The sequence below is a fragment of the Notamacropus eugenii genome, chromosome 4 (assembly GCF_028372415.1).
Source record: "Notamacropus eugenii isolate mMacEug1 chromosome 4, mMacEug1.pri_v2, whole genome shotgun sequence".
NCBI lineage: Eukaryota > Metazoa > Chordata > Mammalia > Diprotodontia > Macropodidae > Notamacropus > Notamacropus eugenii.
In genome coordinates this window covers 295,052,663-295,072,420 of record NC_092875.1, presented here as the reverse complement: position 1 = coordinate 295,072,420, position 19,758 = coordinate 295,052,663, and the positions used below count along the sequence as shown (strand labels likewise).

General features: G+C 38.8%; 1 long non-coding RNA gene across 2 annotated transcripts in view; it reads right to left on the bottom strand.

Moving 5' to 3' along the window:
* Window positions 1–7,582: 7,582 nt before the first annotated feature.
* LOC140501359 (uncharacterized) overlaps window positions 7,583–19,758 on the bottom strand; it is an 82,846-nt gene continuing 70,670 nt past the window's right edge. Inside the window, exons 5-7 of one of the 2 annotated variants that reach the window (XR_011966151.1) lie at window positions 11,822–11,963; window positions 9,113–9,322; window positions 7,583–8,115 (exon numbers count right to left, since the gene is read on the bottom strand). This is a non-coding gene — a long non-coding RNA (uncharacterized lncRNA). Of the gene's footprint in view, window positions 8,116–9,112; window positions 11,964–19,758 lie in introns of both variants that reach the window. The other variant, XR_011966150.1, reaches the window with a different exon arrangement.

Below are 19,758 nucleotides of genomic sequence, written 5' to 3'. Positions count from 1 at the left end.
TACAATAACATGAGCTGTTAGCCATGTTAACATATCAGCTGCATCATGATGTCATATTCAAAAAAATTTCCTAAAGACAATACCCAAGTCCACATCCTCTTCTATAAATCCTAAAATTCATATTTGCTCAGTACTAGAAATTGGCCTTTTACCAAGTGATCTAGTTTCAATGCTCTCCAAGTTGCATTATATATTTCTGCAAGATGTATATTCCTAACGCATAATGTTGCTCCTTGCTCACAAACTTCCAATAGCTTCCCATTGCCTCTGCCATCTGAGACAAGATCAAGGCCAGAGTACCTACCTTCCCATTCTACTCCCTCCATTGGCCCAACTGTCCTTTTCAGCCTATCTTACACTACTTCCTTTACATACCTTACACTCCAAACAAATTGTTCTACTAGTCACTGTTCAAGCATGTCCTTAAACACATTGATGCTTCCCTACTTCTACACCTATGTCAGTTTCTAGGCCTGAAGGGCTTTCATTTGACTGTTGAAATCCTATCTAATCTTCAAGGCTCAACTTAAATGATACTTCCACCATGAACCATTCCCAGAGTTTTCCATCCAAAAGAAATCTCTTAAGCCTTTGTGTTAGATCAAAGCTTTATCCAGACATATAAAGTGAGTTGGAGAATTGAGACAAGTATCTGGATCATTCAAGCCCCAAATTAGCACTTTCAAAGTATTTTCAGGCAAAGAGAATCAATACAGAAAAGCACTGGAGTGAAAGCTTTAATAAACAGTCCCGACCCTGATTCTGCTAATTAGTTGTGTGATCTTGAATAAGCCTTTTAATTCATCTGGGCCTCTGTTTCCCAATCTGTAAATGAGTGTGCAAAATATGAGATACTCTCTCATCCTGTGATTCTACTTAACCTTGACATTTCAATAGGTACAGGACATTCTGCATCAGAAATTACTGTCTGCAAACATTGGAAATGATGTTTATACTTCACTATAAAATAAAAGTATTTGATGACTCAGACAATAATTGCTCTCCTCATTTTAGTATCTTATGTACTCTTTTGGACTTCAAACCCATATTAAGAAAAAAATAGAAGGTTGCAAACAAACTAGTAAAGTCTAGAGACGTCTATATAGAGGAAAGAGTAGACAAGCACATAAATACATGCTGGACATTTGAAATGTATTTGTTGAATTCAGCAGTGGGTTCTGTCACTTACAAAGACAGAAACCATCTCATTCAGTGATAAGAACTGAGAGAAACCCAGAATTTATTTTCCAATCTAGTCCTAATTATCTGATTAATTCAAACTGACTATACCTCAGTTTCCTCATAAAGTGAAGCAAAACAACTGTCATCTCCTTGATATGGTGTTTATGAGGCATAATTTTAAAACCTTTATGAAATTTAAGTTTAATATTGTTCAATGATATGTTTATAGTAATAAAATGCACATAAATACATATATGTAATATTTGCATGTATACATATATAGGTATGTATATGCATATATATAGATGAGGCAACAAGTTATAGTGAAAAGAATCCTAGGCCTGAAATAAGCAGAAATCTAAGTTCAAAACCTGTCTCTTGTACTTTAAAGTCATGTGACCTTTGTCAAGTCATTCAACCTGTACAAGTATCAATTTTTACATCTATAAAAATATAAGTAATTACTACTATCACATTACTGAAAGTCATATGACCAACAGTGGGCCATATTTAGATTATGACTGGCATAATAAAAAGCATTAAATATCCCCTTCACTTGTAATAAAAAGTTATCTTTGTTGCTGCATTTAATGGTGAAATTAAGATAGGCTGAACTCTTGCCCAAATCTCTGAGGAAGTTTTATATTCAATAGTGCCATTGTTTTTTAAATGTACTGGGAATATTGGTACTTTCAGAATGAATACAAAGATAAAGTTAGTATCCACTGTCAGATCAGGTGTTGAAAATTTCTTAGATCCTTTACAAAATTTCATACAAATACAGAATTGTACCAATTTTTTGTATGTTTCAGAAACTTTTATCATACACTAGAATACGCTATTTTCAAGCCTGTCCTAAGCAAGAATCTCTATTCATGACATAAAGGTTAAATGGTATGGAAGTGTTGCCATCCAAATTAGACAATGATTATATACACATGCTACCTCTATTCCTGTTGGTCTAAAAAGATACAATTCAATTGTGTACCGGAGGTTGTTCTCATTCTTGAGCACCATTGTTCCATTGGTAGCTGTTCCATTCATCCATATTTGTTTATTGACATTCAGGTTTAGGATATGTTTTATATTCAACTAGTAAGCCTCCATTTACTCCAGGACCTCTATATATACTACAGCATATTTTTTCATGGATATATCATTGATGAATCCTTTATCTACCCCTTTCAAGAACATTTTGACATTTCCTGATCCAAAAATGTTCTTGGTAAAACACACAAATACAATCACTCTCAATGAATTGATACTCAATATTTTTTTGAGTCTGTAAGATTATTTGGGGAGGGGGATGCTAAAGACAGACCATTATAAACATTTAGGAGGCGTGAAACCCAAAATCCCAAAGGCTTAATTACTAAAACAAAAAACACAACTTTGGGATATTGCATATTTATTAGGTCTTGATTATTTAAAGATATTCTATATGTGCTATTGGTATCACGTTGATATTGGAGTTTTCCTTGGTGTTCCTCATCCTTCTTAGTCATGTGCCTTCTTCCCTTTCTGTATATAAGGAGCCCACTTTGGCCCTATACAATTGCCCTGTCATCAAAAAAAATGCCTACGCCTGCAACCCTCCATGACAAGAAAACTACAAAAACTAGTTCTCTCCAAGTTAATCAACTGCTAAATTTAATAGTTTCATCTCAGTTCTCTTTGCCTTGGATGCCTACGTAGCTATCAACATTGTGAACTACCAACGCCCTTTTCCTGAATATTCTCTCATCCCTTGGATTTCACTCACATTAATGTCTATTTATTTTCCTCCTATCTGATCCTGCCTTCTCATTTCCCTTTGCTGGGTAATCATCCATCCTCCACCAGCTGTGACTGTGTCCTAAGATTCTGCCCAGGGATCCCCACTTTTTCCTCTTTACACTACCTCCCTTACTGATCTCATCAATGATCATTTCTTACTAGATTCACACAAAACTATATGTCCGTGCTCATCTCTCCCTTAAGTCCCACTCCAGCAACACCATTTAGATGCCAGAGATCTCTACCTGGAAATCTTTTGGGCATTTCAAACTCAACTTTTCATACTGAAGCACATTGGCTTCCCTTCCATGAACTCCACTTTATCTAAGACTCACCTCTTCCAAACTTTATTTTTTGGAGGGTATCATCATCTTCACAATTACCTGCCCCAAAATCTTCCATGGCTCCCTATTTCCTCTAGGTTCTACCTATATGTAAGGTTCTTCTCCACTGTCAAATTCATAATCTCTGTCATCCTTGACTCATGCTCTCCATCACCTTTCCTATCTAATCACTTGTCTGGTCTAGTAGATAACACCTCCACATTATCTTTTACTTCTGTCCTCTTCTGTTCACTTGAATGTCCATGACCCTCAGTTCAGATCACGTATGTGCTTGACCATCAGCCCTCACCTTCACCCCAGAGGGAAAAAAATGTACACAGGACACATTTAGATTTAATCTGCATTATTAACACTCTAAGTCTTGATAATCAACAAAATAATAAACCAAGCCCTGATCTGTGCAGCTTATTGATTTCTGAGGTGTTAATGCACTGACATTTTACTAATTGGTTCTTATGAGGTAGTTAGAGCTGACTCCAGTATACCTCTGATTCAGTACCTCATGATCTCCTGTTTGGATTATTATACTAGGTCCCTAATTGGTGTCTCTTCTTCTAGCCTTTCTGCCTCTCCAATTTATACTCCACACAGCTGCTAAAATAATCTTCCTGCATCACTCCCCTGTTTAAAAGCCTTATGTTGGTCCCTGTTGCCTCCAGACTCCTCTGACATTTAAGACATCTGTATATGGTTCCAACCAGCTTTCCCAGCTTTATTTCACATTTCTTCCCTTCACACAGTCCATGGTCCATCCAAATTAGCCTGCTAGCTGTTCTTTGAACCCAACATGCCATCTCCTACCTTTATGCATTTACATGAATTTACATACATTTACATGAGCCACCCCACATACGTGGTAAGCACTCTTTCCTCACCCCAACCTCTCAAATCTTCCTCTTCATTCAAGGCTCAGTTCAAGCATCACATCTTCCCCAAAGTCTTCCATGGTCCTCTCAGTTATGTGCTCCCTCCCTTCTCAATTCACCCTGGACTATATTTATTTGTGCACAGATTGTATCCCTCCAATAGAACACCAGCTTATTGAGGACAGAGGCTCATTTTTCAACACTGTATTCCTGACATCAAGCCCAGTTTCTTGTCCATAGTAGATTCTTTTGTTCTGATCTCTACAGTCAAAATATCATCCTCTCTGGCAAAGGAAACAACCAAAATATGAATTAAGCAGCTCCACCTTCTCCCTTTTATTGGTCATCCCATCCTACTGAACAGAGGTCCCTTTTGTTCTTTCATCCTCTTCTCTTCCCCAATGCAGCTAAAAACCAAATAATTATTTTAAATAACATTTTGTTGTCCTTAACCTTCCCCCAATCACAGCTCAATCTGAGCTTTCACCCTTCTGACGTTATTCATAAAGTACAGTGCCACATATTTGTGGTTTATCCTGTGTTGTCTGTCCTTGCTTCCATCTTGTGTGCATGTTATTTGTAAATCTAAGTTGGCAGGTTCCCAATGCACCAACATCAGTCTTTTCAGACAACGTCCCCTTTTCCTTCTCATGAGAACTGTTTCTATTTTTTCTTCAGAATTTCATTCTTAGAGTTTCCCATTGCTAACTTCAGTGGTAGAATATTAGTCCCTGACATTCTATTTACCTGTTCGATAAAGATCTAGACTCTACCTACCTTTGTTTCTTCTATCTCTCTCAAATTCTAAGTTGGAACAGTCACTTCCTCAACAGGGTACCCAATACACAAAGAGACACTGAAGTTCCTACCATGCCCTGGTATTGCCATGAAAATCCCCAACACAGGTTTGTTTCTATTTAAGATAACGAAAGCCTTACCCCTATTTACATGTTTTTCATCACTGGAGTTAGGCATCCTTCCTCTAGAGGGGCAGCATGATGCAGAGAAAAAGAGTGCTGACTTTGGTGGCAAAGGACCTGGATTCAAATCTTACCCCTTCCACTTGCTATCTTTGTGACCTTGAGCAATGGAAGTATCCTAGTACAGTAGATAAGGGAACTAGCTTGGGAATCAAAGGATCTAAGTTCGAGATGTAGCTCTACCTCTTACTACCTGTATAAACCAGGGCAAATCACTTCACCTCTGTGGCCTCAGTTTCCTCATGTGTAAAATGAAGGATTTGGAATAGGTAACCTCTAAGGTGACTTCCAACTTTAAATCTATATTCCTATGACTAAGCTTCCTTCCAGATGACAACCTTTCAAATACTTGAAAACAGCTATAGTGTCTTTCTTTCTCAAGTCTTCTCAGCTAAACATTCCTACTTCCTTCAGTCAATCTTCACATGGCATGCTTTCATATTTGTCACCCTCTCAGCTCTAGATCCATGATTCTCTAAGAAAATACTCAGCATTTGCTTCAAGACTGCTGAGGAAACTTAACTGTTCAAAGCACACCAGGTGACTCTGTGTTTCTTAGAAGAAATCAATATACCTTTACCTTTAATGCCTTCCACCAGCCCTCCCAAGTCAGAGGATTTCGAGGACCTAGAGGATTTAGAATATACTTGCCATTAACACAATTATAAGATTATATGAGAAGCAACCTGATAGAATGGATAGAAGGAATGCCTTGGATTCATGAATACCTAGGTTTAGTTCTTGCCTCTTACAAAAATTTACAGTAGCAATAGCAGCCGCTTGAGCTCTCAGTACTGCAGGCAACCTTCTATGATTCTGAGGGGTAGATGAGTTACTAAGCAGTTTGGAAATTACAGTGGGATTTTCCCAGCCCTGATCCCAATAATCAAAACTCTTCCAAATAATTCCAAAACTATTTTGCTTTTGGAGCAATAATGAACAAAAATTGTATTTGCATCTTCCAATGATCCATCAGTTCTGTATAAACTTTCTCATGTGGTGGGGAGGAGGGGGGAAGGGGAGAGAGGGAAGAGAGAGACTTCAATTAAAGTCTTAATTGAAATGTATTAGGGAATTTGGAACAAGTTCTAAAGATTTCTTGCCCCACACTTCCTATCACCCTCCCCATCAATAGACAGATCTCCAAGTACTTATCTTGGTTAGAAAACATTTAAGAAGGCTACCTACTTTCTCTCCAGAGTTTCCCTGCTCTTTCAACTCTTCTAAATACAAGGGAAAACTCCCAGTGTACTAAAAGAGATCTTTTAGTACACTAAAAGAGATCTGAGCAGCTGAGTGTGTTCATCCTTTGTTGCCGAAGAAGACCATGCCATCAGAGAAATAATGACAAGACTTGCACTTGACTTTGTTTTGAGTGAGGGAGGGCTGTGCAGGTCACCAGCCTCACTTCTCCTCCAGAACCATCTGAATCCAGCGACCAGATATTCATCAGGATGACTGGAGATGATCCAGGATGAGGCAGTTGGGGTTAAGTGACTTGCCCAAGGCCACACAGCTAGTGAATGTCAAGTGTCTGAGGTGAGATTTGAACTCAGGTCCTCCTGACTCCTGCACTGGTGTTCTATCCACTGCACCACCTAGGGGCAGCTGAGTAGTGCAAATGTTAAAACAACTGCCCTGGAGTCAGGAGATCCTGTGCTGAAATCCAGCCTGAAGCATTTACTAGCTGTGAGACCCTGACCAAGTCACTTAACCCTGCTTGCCTCAATTTCCTCATCTGTAAAATAAACTGGAAAAGGAAATGGCAAACCACTCCAGTACTTCTACCAAGAAACTTCCAAATGGGGTCACAGAGAGTAGAACACAACTGAACTGACTCAACAACAACTACCCGTGTGTGACATTCTCTTTAACACCCACCTAATCCCCCATTTCAAATTCAGTTCAGCAAACACTGAGTAACTGCTATGTGGACGCCATCCTACTAAACACTGAAGAAAAGCAAAGTAAAAGCTAAACAATTCCTGATTTCAAGGAACTTACATTCTACTGGGAGATGAAACATGTACAAAAGTACAGGAAATAAATGCAAAATACCACAAAGTAATTTCAGGAGGGAGAGAGGACTGTAACTGGGGAGCTTCATGTAGGGGAATTTGTGCTTTGAAGGAAGTTAAGGGCACTCTGAGTTGGGAGTGAGAGAGAGGAGAATGTTCCATACATGAGGGACCACCAAAGTGAGTGATAGAGTGTTAAGGGTAGGGGACAACTAGGAGACTAATTTAATTAGAATGGTGAGAGCTTAAATGGAAGTGAAATGAAGTAAAATTAGAAAGATAGCTCGGGGTCAGATTGCAAGGGATTCCAAATGCCAGGCTAAGAACATTGCACTTTATCCTAAAGGCAAAAGAGAATCTTTGAATGCTTTTGAATAGACAAGTGTTCATCCCTGCAAAGATCAGAAGTCTGGGAATTAATAGGCTTTCCTATATATTTTTTAATAGCATTTTTAGGAATAGGAATATATTAGACATAGGAAAAAGACTGTCTTCTTGACCTGATCATCCACTAGCTTTCTATCTTGTAAACAAGTGATGGATAATAACTCACGTTTTCACAGTGCTTTAAGATTTACAAAGCTCTTTCCTCACAACGCTGTGTAATGTAAAAATGGGAACGCTGATGTCTCCAATGTTATAGATGAGGCAAATGATTACAAAGGAACTGGAAAGCAAAGCTATAATCTGAACTCAGGTTTCCAGGATGCCAGTATAACATTTTGTCCAGCATGTAGGATCACACCATTGAAAGTGAGGGTTCTTCCATCAATCACAGTCTCAAAATGGATCTTCCTCAAATTTCTCTGGATCTCCCTATATCTTCCATGGTATATATTATGAGAACAGTGCCAATGCAGTTTGGTGTAGTAAAAATAGCAAAGGCATCAGAAGTCCTAGATTTGATGCCAGCTTTGCCACTTAGTGACTTGAGTCTCAGCTTTCTCATCTGTAAAATAGGAATAAAAATATTTGCATTACCTACTTCACTCAGTTGATGTGAATTTCAAGCGAGGTGGTCTGGTGAGGACTACCAGGACTTGACATCTTCCCTACCATGATGCCTTCTAGACCCCCTGGGCACTATTATCTGACCTGCTGATACACCCTAGGGACCTCTAAGTCTTGTCATCCCCATGACACTGTGCCCTTGGCAACCTGCAACTGGCTTCTTTTGTGTGTGTTGTCTCATATAATTAGAGTGTGAGCTCCTTAAGGGTTCTTTTTTTATTCTATTTGTATCCCTATACTTGGCACATAGTAAACACTTAATAAATGCTTTTTCATTTATACATTCCCTCACTCTTTCCAGTAGGAGAACAAGGTTGAAGATGAGAGAAGCTACAATTTGGAGCCTTCCAAATCAGTTCTCCAATCTTATAGGTACCCCCCAGGGCCTTACAATCATAGTTTCTTACAATCATAAATCTGGAGCCTAGAGCTATTATTATCGATTACATGGGCCACAGAAATTCCAGACCCCTGGGACCTTTCTTCCATTTCCTTTGTCTCTAGGTGCATGTAACTGAGAAGTCTCTTGCACTCATCATCCCTCAAAACCCAAATCACCTGACAAATTGTTTTCCTGAAATTATTTGGTCTGTAGTTCTCTTTAAAACAAATTACTAAAATCCTCAGTCCATCCCTTATCATGACTGATAGTCCAAATGAATACTTTTTTGGGGACAGGTCAGGAATAGGAATTGACTTGAGGTGAGTCATAAAAACTTCTCCTAACACTTCTTACATTCCCATTCTCTGTGTTTATGGCCTACTTCAAGTCATTTCCTATTCCTAGATTTTTCCAAAGAACAGACATTGATGATTATCAGTAACAATAGCCTTAAAGAGGAAGGCTAAGGTTTTCAGAGGTTTGGGGGTTTTTTTTAGGGGAAAGTAAGTAGACAAAAGGAAACATGTCAATTGTCTACATTTCCTATTCTTACAAATAGCTTTTCCTCCTCCTGAGGCATCTGGGAGTCTGAACAAAGAAGCCCACTGGACACAGAATGCCTTTATATTCTCTCAAATCTGGGGGATAATCATTAGCCCCTTCATTTCAAGATGCAGCCTGGAGAGTTCTGAGTGAGCACAGCAGAAAAAGATCAAGAGATGCAAGGCCAAGTCCAACATGAGTCAGAAAAGCATCATCACTGCTGAAAACAAAAGATCAGATGTGTTACTGGGGAATTATTATCATTGGCATAATAAACATTGTAAAAGATTTACAAATTCGGGATGCAAAATCTTTACTGCTCCCTGTGGACCCTGACAACCCATCAATGGTTCTCGCTCCCAAGTACAGCCATAGCCCTGATTCACTGCCCTTACTTCTCCTTACCCCTAGTGTCTCCTGCTGCTTACACACTGCTCAGAGACAGAGGGGAACCTTCCTTATTAAAAGGGAGATTACTGGGTATCAGGGATTTTATGTACCTAATTGAGGCCTTTTTCTCAGATATTGCTAAAAGACTTAAAAGAACATCAAAAAAAGAACTTTGGGAGAAAAACTGCACAGTTATCTAAAGCATTTTGTGTCAGGTAAAAAATGCTTGCAGATTTCTCCATTGGCAGACACATTCAATAATGACTTTTATAATATCTAGCACTTTGAGCTTGCAAAGTGCATTCGTGAACATCATCTCTCATTTAATCTTTACAAGAACCCTAAAAGTCAAAGCCTTATTTGGTAGGGGTGATTCCCACCAGCAGATCACAACTAGTCTATAAACTTATTACAGTTTTAAAGAATTGAAATTCAGAGGTTAAGTGACTTGCTCCATGGTCACACAAATGATAGAGTCAGAAGTGTGATTTGACCTCAGGCTTCCTAACCCAAAATTCCCCTTTCTATTCACCGTAACATACTGCTTCTCATGGCAGGCAGAGCAGTGCAGTACAAGTATTATTATTCCCGTTTTATAGATAAGGAAACAATCTTAGAGATCGATTTGTCCAAGGCAATGAAATCATAATATCAAAAGGACTTTAGAGATGATCTAATCCAACTGACCTAGTAGGCTACACAACTACATGATAGCTTTTCCCCCATTCCTCATAATCCATTCTCAGAGTACTTTACAATAATTGTGACCAATCCCTATGGACCCCATGACATTGGTAAGGTAAAAATCACAAGATGTCACAATGAGGAAGGATATCAGAATCCCAGCCTTTACAGGAATCCCATCTAGAACAGCCACAAAACTGATCATCCAATATTTGCTTGAAGACCTGTAAGAAGTGAACACCCACTACCTCCCAGAGTACAACATTTTGCTTTTAGATAGCTGTAATTGTTAGAAAGTTTCTCTTTACGTTGAGCCTACATCTTCCTCTCTGCAACTTCCAGAGATCATTCCTAGTTCTGCTCTCTGGGACCAAGCCAAGTACCATTACAATGGGTAGAGCACTGGATTTAAACTCAGAGGTCCTGGGCTTGAGCCCCAGTTCTTCTACTAACTACCTGTATTACTTTGAGCAAATCACTTAACCTCTACGGGCCTCAGTTTCCTCATTTGTAACATGAGTGGGTTGGACTAGATGGCCTCCAAGATTTCTTCTGCCTCTATATCAACTTGTGATCCTAAATCTAATTACTCCCTCTTTCACACGGCAGTTCTTCAAATACTTGAAGGCATCTCTGAGGCCTCTGCCCCAAATCTTCTTTCTCTAGACTACACATTCCATCTCCTTCAACTAATCTTCATCCTCTTCTTAATGCTCTCTGGTTTATCCGATGTCCTTGTTAAGATGTGGTGCCCACATGGATGGAATGAAATATTTCAAATGAGGCATGTTCTTTCCAGAGAACAAGGAAACTATCACCTCCCTATTCCTAGGTATCATTAATCTCTTCATTGTTGCAACTCTCTGGGACCCTATTTGTGCTTTTCTTGGCAGAGATACTGGAGTGGTTTGCCATTTCCTTCTTCAGTTCATTTTACAGAAGAGGACACCAAGGCAAGCAGGCTTAAGTGACTTGCCCAGGGTCATGCAGCTAGTGAATGTCTGAGGCCAGATTTGAACTCAGATCTTCCTGACTCTAGGCCTGGCACTCTATCCCCTATCCTCTATCACAACTGAAGGAAATCTAAATTTCAATTAGAGATTAGTGAAAAGAAAGATGTAATTTTTTTCTATCCCAATTAATGTACCCTCTAAAATCTGTTCACAGACCACAAGGGTCTGCAGATCCCAATTTAAGAACCCCCTTATTGAGTTAGGTTGTGCACAACCATTTAGCCTTTTAAGTATTTTTTGGGGGGAGAGGATCTCAAATCTGCTGTCCAACATGTTAATTCCCTTCTACCTTTGTGTCAGTTGCATCTCTTCAGTACAACATCTATACTTTTATTCAGGTCATTGACAAAAATCCAAAAAGACCAGGGCTGGAATGCTCCGCTAGAAAACTTTCAAATACCATACCTAACTATTAATGACTACTCTTTGTGTCCAGTCATTTAATCAATTCCAAACCCATATAATTATGCTATCATCTAAAATGTATCCATCTCTATTTTTTTTTCATGAATAGCACAAAAGACTATCAAATGTCCAGCTAAAGGTACGTAACCTACTCTCTATACATTCCCCTGATCTATCATCCTACTAACTCTGCTCAAAGAAAAAGGATATAGTCTATCATGACTTACTTTGATGGAGTTCACGTTGATTCTTTCTTGTGGCTGCTCCCTTTTTTGAATTTTCACTAAATTTTGATAATGTGATCTACATTTTTTCCAGGAATCAGAATCATGCTCACTAGCCCATAGTCTATAGATTTGGCCTTCTTCCCTGTTGTGAAAATTAAGAGAGTTCCCAATCAATAAATGGTTAAGTGATATGAACAGGCAGTTTTTTGATGAAGAAATCAAAACTATATATAGTCATACTAAAAAGGCCCTAAATCTTTATTGATCAGAGAAATGCACATTAAAACAGTTTTGAAATATCATTTCCTAACTATCAGATTGACTAAGATGGTAGAAAGATGAAATGACAAATGGTAGGGGCATGTGAAAAAATTGGGACATTAACACACTACTGGTGGAACTGTGAACTGATCCCATCATTTCAGAAAACAATCTGGAATTATGCCCAAAGAGTTATAAAACTGTATACCCTTTGATTCAGCAATACCACTATTAGGTCTGTTTCTGAAGGTGATCAGGGAAAAAGCAAAAGAACCTATATGTTCTAAAATATTTGTGGAGGTAAAGAACTGGAAATTAAGGGGATGCCCATCAGTTGGGGAATGGCCAAACAAGTTATGGTATATGATGGTGACGGAACACTACTGTCCTATAAGAAATGAGGAGCAGACTGATTTTAGAAAAACATGGAAAGAATTGCATTAAATAATGAAAAGTGAAATGAGCAGAACCAAGGAAATGCTATACACAGTAACAGCAATATTCTTTTAGGAATTACTATGAATGACTAAGTTATTCTGAGTATTATAAATACTCAGATCAACTACAAAGGACCTATAAAGGAAGATGCTATTTACCTCCAGAGAAAGAACTGATATATAGAATAAATAGCATGAAATGGATATACATATACATATAGATATACATAGGTTTTACATGTACACATATGTGCATATATGTACTTATATATGCACATATATCTGTGTCAAATGGTGGCCTTCTCTAGTGTAGATAATGAGGGAAGGAGAGATATAGTTCAAAACTTTAAATGTAATAAAAATATTTTTTATTTAATTTTAAAAAAGAAAAATGGTTGGCAGAGCTTTTGCCCATTTCTAGTTCTGGGATACCTCTCCCATTCTCCATGAGCTTTCAACAATTGTGACAGTGGCTCAGTCACATTGACCAGATCATCCAGGGGTTTGGGTTATATTTCATCCATAGCTAGAGAAAAACTCCTCAAGGCCAACTAGCTGTTCTCTTCTGTCTCACTTCCTTACTTGGATTTAAGCTTCCCATGAGCTGCTTTTGTTATTTCTATTACCATCCCAAGATAATTCCCATCTGATCTTCACAATAACTCTCTGCAAGAGTCACTACAGATATTCTTATCCCCATTTTACAGCTGAGAAGACTGAGACTCCGAAAGGATACATGATTTCCATATGATCATATGACTAGTAAGCATCAGAGGCAGGATATGAGCCAGGTTTTACTGAACTACAAATCTTTCATTTCACCGGGATGCTCGAGTAAGCCTCCTAGAGAATATATAATTGTATACCTATTTGTGTCTAATGGTAACCATCTCTGGATCAGAGGTGGGGGAGTGGCGGGAAGGAAGAAAAAGAAGAAATTTAAATGATAACTTTATTTTATGTTTTAAATGCATAGCAAGTTGTACATAATAGATTTGCAGTTTCAAGTGCAAGCATCTCTTTTATTATGCTGTCACAGAAATACTTGTTCTATTCCATAAATTTTAAAAATAATAAAAATAATTTTTAAAAAAAAGGAATCAGTCAACAATGATACATTAATCTCTGGCTATGTACCAGACACTGTGATGGGTGCTGGGAATATAAATTCTAAATATGATAAAGTGAAACACTTTCTGTCCTCAAGGAGCTTACATTCTACAAAAGAAGGGAAATTTTAGATATCTTATTAACCATCTTCAAGGACGGAGTTATTCAAAATACTTCAGTCATTAACCAGCTCTTCTGTATTTCTTCTGACAGCATAATAATCTCAGAATCTTCTTCAAAGTTTTTTTTTTTCTAACACAGTAACATCCACATTTCTCTGACTGTACCACATGTAAGTATCTGAAATCTCAATATCTAGTTTAAAAAAAAAAAAGACAGAGGCAAGGGGAAGAAATGAGAAAAAAAGCAGCCAGATCAAATCCACATGGAAGAAGAGGATGTCTCATTCTATTGAACGTGGCCCAAAGATACAAAATCAAAGTTGAAAACATCTAGTAACAAGTGTTTGTGCTGTCCTGAGCTGACACGGACAGAAACCAAGACAGTCCAGACCCGACCATCCTAGAATCTGACATTACAGTGTGTGGTATCAATGTAAGGGACTCCAAAGCTATGCAGTGGCTTGTATGTTAACACCAGTTCTAAAATTTACTGGCAGCAGCATGAACATTGTAGCCCGGGGAGCTGTGTGCTTGCAGTTACATTGACCTAAGTGAGAATCCTTGATCCTGCATTTCTCAGAAGTTGGAGTAACCACGACATTCCTTAGGCATTCTCCTGTAGTAACAAGCCTCCAAAATCATCAGCTTCTGCCCCTACAAATAACTGGCAGCCAACAGAAAAAGATACCAGGATTATCGGCCAAACACATACAGTTCTTACAGTAGGGGAGAACAGAAGTCGTGACCTTTTCTCCCAAACTCCAGTAAATTAAGGAACACCCTTCTTCCCATCCAGTGGAGAAGATGAGGTTTGACATATAATATCCAGAAGACAGAGAGGCATTCATTTAAACAAACATACAGAGCAAATACACATACACAAAGGCTGGTCCCCCTCCATTCCCTAAGTTCTCTCCTGCAAAGCAAGGGGACGGCAGCATGCCACTATCCTTTCCCAAGTCATGCCAGCGACCAGTTGTTATGTCTAGGCACGGAAGAGGCATTTTCAATATTCCAAACATGCTTTCATCAGAAACTCTGTTGACGTGCTCTCTTGTGCCCCATAGGGACTGAGAGAGATTCCAAGATAAGAATGCCAAAGATATGGTCAAAAAGTTGGTACTGATAATACCAGACCCAAGAAAAGATATCATTTGCTGTGTCTAAGTGGTCCCATTTGGCAACCATCCATCTATTCATTTGTTTGTTTAAACAGATATTTATTGAGTACTTGCTATATGCAAGGTCCCTGAATTTGGAAGCAGAAAACCTGGATTTGAATCCTGACTGATAGCTCAGCTCTGAGCAGGTCATTTAGTCTCTGTAGTACTCAGTTTCCCTAATGAAAAAATTGTACTAAATGACTTATAAAGTCCCTTAGAGCTCTATAGCTATGGTTCTAATAATACCTGTGGTGTAGCTTTGGCAGTGGCAGGTATTTCTAAGACACCACAACTGTAGTGGAAATGTTCCCAGTTATAGCTTCCCCCATCTCCAGCCTTGTTTTCTTGCTGGGAATAGTAGGAAAAGGATGAAAACCACATCCTCCCCATTTTTGTTTTTCCTGATTCTACGCTACAGTATTGGGAATTAATCTATTGAGGTGACTTTTAAAACATATTCCCTGAAATCACTGAAAACCTGTGACAATAATAATTGCGTTCATACATAATTCTTAATTTTCCTCATTTTTTGATATCCCCCTTTGTTTTCACTTTACCTTCGCTCCAGAATATAAACTGTCCCAAAACTCTAAGTGCAGTTTTAAGCTTTAATAGTTTATCCCTCCCTTACCTAGTGAGCCATCCATTGTAACAAAAATAAAAATTAAAAAAGAAACACAAGGAAGGAAAAGCAGCTCAGTAAAACTAACCAGCCCATCAACTAACAACGTCATGCAACATGGTAAAGTTTATATAGAGCTTTCTTCACAATCACCCTTTGAGGTATGTAGTGGAGGAATTATAATCCTCATTTTATGGATTTGGAAACGGTGTCAGAGGTGAAACTCGAACCCTAGTATCCTGAACTGGAGTCCAGAGCTCTTTTCACTAACTATAGAAAGTTTTTATTGAGAGGAAGAGGAAGCAAACGGTATCCTGAGGGGGGAGGGAGTGGCTGGGGAAGAACAGTTCTTTGAGCAAGCAGAGGACCCTGGATTTGGAGGGAAGTGGGGAAAGAGGCCCCAAATAAAGGAAGAAGGCAGAAAGAGAGGTGGAAGGGCACCAAAGTCAAATTTTATTTAACATTTTGCCAGCTATCATTTAACTAGCAGAACATTCATTTCATTCTTTCTAATTACCATGACACCTGTTTCCTATGGTGGATAGACGATGGTAAAGCCCACCAATGCTAGAACATCTCTGAAAAGCTTTGAGTGGAATCAGCTGTGGGCTGCCATCACTTCATGCTTTAGGAATTAGGAAAGCAATCTAATTAAACTCATCAACACTAATTTCATTCACCAGACATTTACATTGAAGTAAGAGGCATTCTGACTGGGGTTCACCTGGCTTTCCATTAAAGCACATTCTCTCCTAATCCTTACTCCTGGAGATGAAAGAGTGCTGACACCAAGAAGGGCATGTGACTGGCCTAGAGCAGTTCCTGAGGCAATCAGATTGTAAATGTCCTGCGATGAAGAAGCAGGGGGACTTGATTTCTCCTGTTTAAGGATTCAGGGGTTTTGAGAAAGTCTTGAACAGCTTCCTGGTCTCCAGTCTATTCAATTTCCCTTCTCTGTTCCTCATATTTGACCCCAGAAATTCCTGGTTTGACTGAGTACATGCAATGCTATAGATGTATGTTAAGTGTGTTTCATTGTCTCTCATCTAGCATAATGAACATTTTGCTAAATACATATAAATTTGACTTTATTGTAAGCTGTAAGCTTATTTGATTACAACCCTAAACTTTGTTCTCTTGGGTTGAGCATTCATATGAAAGGTTACTCACTCATGACTTTAAAGAATATTTGAATGGCTAAAGAAATAAATCCAAGAGATGTCATCAGGCAGTAGAGGCTGACCCCAACTTACAAACTCAGCTTGGGTTCTGGTGCAGAATTCCATTTTTATAAATCACTTATTAAGAGCTTGGAGCATGCTGGGCCATAGGAACAATGCTATGTACTAAGTTCAAAGACCAGCACAAAGAAACAAACTGAAAAACCTAAGCACCATGGATAGGTTTTATTCCATGAGCATTTTGAAGGTTAGCGTAGATCTGGGTCATCATTCCTATCTAGTACTGAGTGTAAGGAGAGAATGGGATTGTCTCGTGATATTTATCAAGAATGGTGGTGGTGATAACGAGAGAGTATGATGTCATGGATAGAACATTGGATTTGTATAGTGATGGAAGCTTGATGAGGGAAGGAAAGGTCTAGAATAGTAGATTTGGGAAATTATATAAGGAAACAATGGAGCAGCTAAGTGGGACAGTGAATAGAGGGTAGGGCCTGGAGTCAGGAAGACTCATCTTCCTGAGTTCAAATCTGGCCTCGGATTCTAACTGTGTGACCCAGGGTAAGTCACTTAACCCTGTTTGACTCAGTTTCCTCATCTGTAAAATGAACTGGAGAAGGAAATTGCAAACCACCCCAGTATCTTTGCCAAGAAAACTCCAAATGAGGTCACAAGAACATCAGACATGACTGAAAAACAACAAAGAGAAGGTAAGTGGGTGCAGTAGAGAAAAATGCTGCTAGCCTTAGGGACAGGAAGAGCCAGTTCAAATCCTGCCTTAGATGCTTAGTAGTACTAAGTACTACTTCAGTAGGGGGAGAATTTGGAGGAAAATATGGGGAGGTTGGGAGAGGGAGGTGCCAGTGATTAAGGGATTAGGTGCTCCAGTGGTGTGGCATAAGGAATGAAAGCAGATATTGGACTTCTTAAGGGGCTGGAATGGAGGGGGCAATGTGAGATGGGGAGGAAGGAGGTAAGATGGTAGTGAGAGATTGTCAGGATGTGGTTTTCCCTTCACTTCTATATCACATCCCCACTCAGGGCTATTGACCTGGTAATTCTAGGGCTGATTAAGAAGCCAGGTCAAAAGTTAGATGGGACAATGGGAAAAATAACCGTGACCTGATGATTAGACAGCAGTCACAGAATGAATTTACCTTCCACCTACAATTCATTAATAACAACTGCCACTTATATACCGCTCAAAAGTTTGCAAAGCACTAATATAGTTTCTTCCTCATAACCTCATAAGGTAGGTGTCACAGGCATTACTGTTCTAATTTTTTTTTTAAACATTTTTTTTTCTTTTTTTTTTTTATTTAACTTTTAACATTTATTTTCACAAAGTTTTGGGTTACAAATTTTCTCCCCTTTTATCCCCTCCCCCCCCAAACCCAAGCATTCTAATTGTCCCTGTGACCAATCTGCTCTCTCTTCTATCCTCCCTCTCTGCCCTTGTCTCCATCTTCTCTTTCGTCCTGTAGGGCCAGATAGCTTCCTTTACCCCTTAACCTGTCTTTCTTATTTCCTAGTGGTAAGAACATTACAGTTGATCCTAACACTTTGAGTTCCAACTTCTTTAGCTCCCTCCCTCTCCACCCCTTCCCTTTGGAGGACAAGCAATTCAATATAGGCCAAATCTGTGTAGTTTTGCAAATGATTTCCATACTAGTTGTGTTGTATAGGACTAACTATATTTCCCTCCATCCTATCCTGTCCCCCATTACTTCTATTCTCTTATAATCCTTTCCCTCCCCATGAGTGTCAACCTCGGATTGCATTCTCCTCCCCATGCCCTCCCCTCTATCCTCCCCCCCACCCTGCTTGTGCCCTTGTCCCCCACTCTCCTGTATTGTGAGATAGGTTTTCCTATCAAAATGAGTGTGCATTTTGTTCTTTCCTTTAGTGGAATGTGATGAGAGTAGACCTCATGATTTTCTCTCACCTCCCCTCTTTATCCCTCCACTAATAAGTCTTTTGCTTGCCTCTTTTATGAGAGATAATTTGCCCCATTCAATTTCTCCCTTTCTCCTCCCAATATATTTCTCTCTCACTGCTTGATTTCATTTTTTTTTAAGATATGATCCCATATCTTAAAAAATCAATTCACTCTGTGCACTCTGTCTCTATGTATGTGTGCGTGTGTGCATGTGTGTGTGTGTACTCCCACCCAGTACCCAGATACTGAAATGTTTCAAGAGTTACAAATATTGTCTTTCCATGTAGGAATGTAAACAGTTCAACTTTAGTAAGTCCCTTATAACTTCTCCTTGCTGTTCACCTTTTCATGGTTCTCTTCATTCTTGTGTTTGAAAGTCAAATTTTCTTTTCAGCTCTGGTCTTTTCATCAAGAAAACCTGAAAATCCTCCATTTCATTGAAAGACCATTTTTTCCCCTGAAGTATTATACTCAGTTTTGCTGGGTAGGTGATTCTTGGTTTTAGTCCTAGTTCCTTTGACTTCTGAAATATCCTATTCCATGCCCTTCGATCCCTTAATGTAGAGGCTGCTAGATCTTGTGTTATCCTGATTGTATTTCCACAATACTTGAATTGTTTCTTTCTAGCTGCTTGCAATATTTTCTCTTTGACCTGGGAATTCTGGAATTTGGCCACAATGTTCCTAGGAGTTTCTCTTTTTGGATCTCTTTCATGTGGTGTTCTGTGGATTCCTTGAATATTTATTTTGCCCTCTGGTTCTAGAATCTCAGGGCAGTTTTCCTTGATAATTTCATGGAAGATGATGTCTAGGCTCTTCTTTTGATCATGGTTTTCAGGTAGTCCCAGAATTTTTACATTGTCTCTCCTGAATCTATTTTCCAGGTCAGTTGTTTTTCCAATAAGATATTTCACATTATCTTCCATTTTTCCAATCTTCTCTCTTTGTTCTGTGATATCTGTCTTTCTCATAAAGTCCTTAGCATCCATCTGTGCCATTCTAGTTTTGAAAGAACTATTTTCTTCAGTGAGCTTTTGAATCTCCTTTTCCATTTGGCTAATTCTGCTTTTGAAAGCATTCTTCTCCTCATTGGCTTTTTGAAC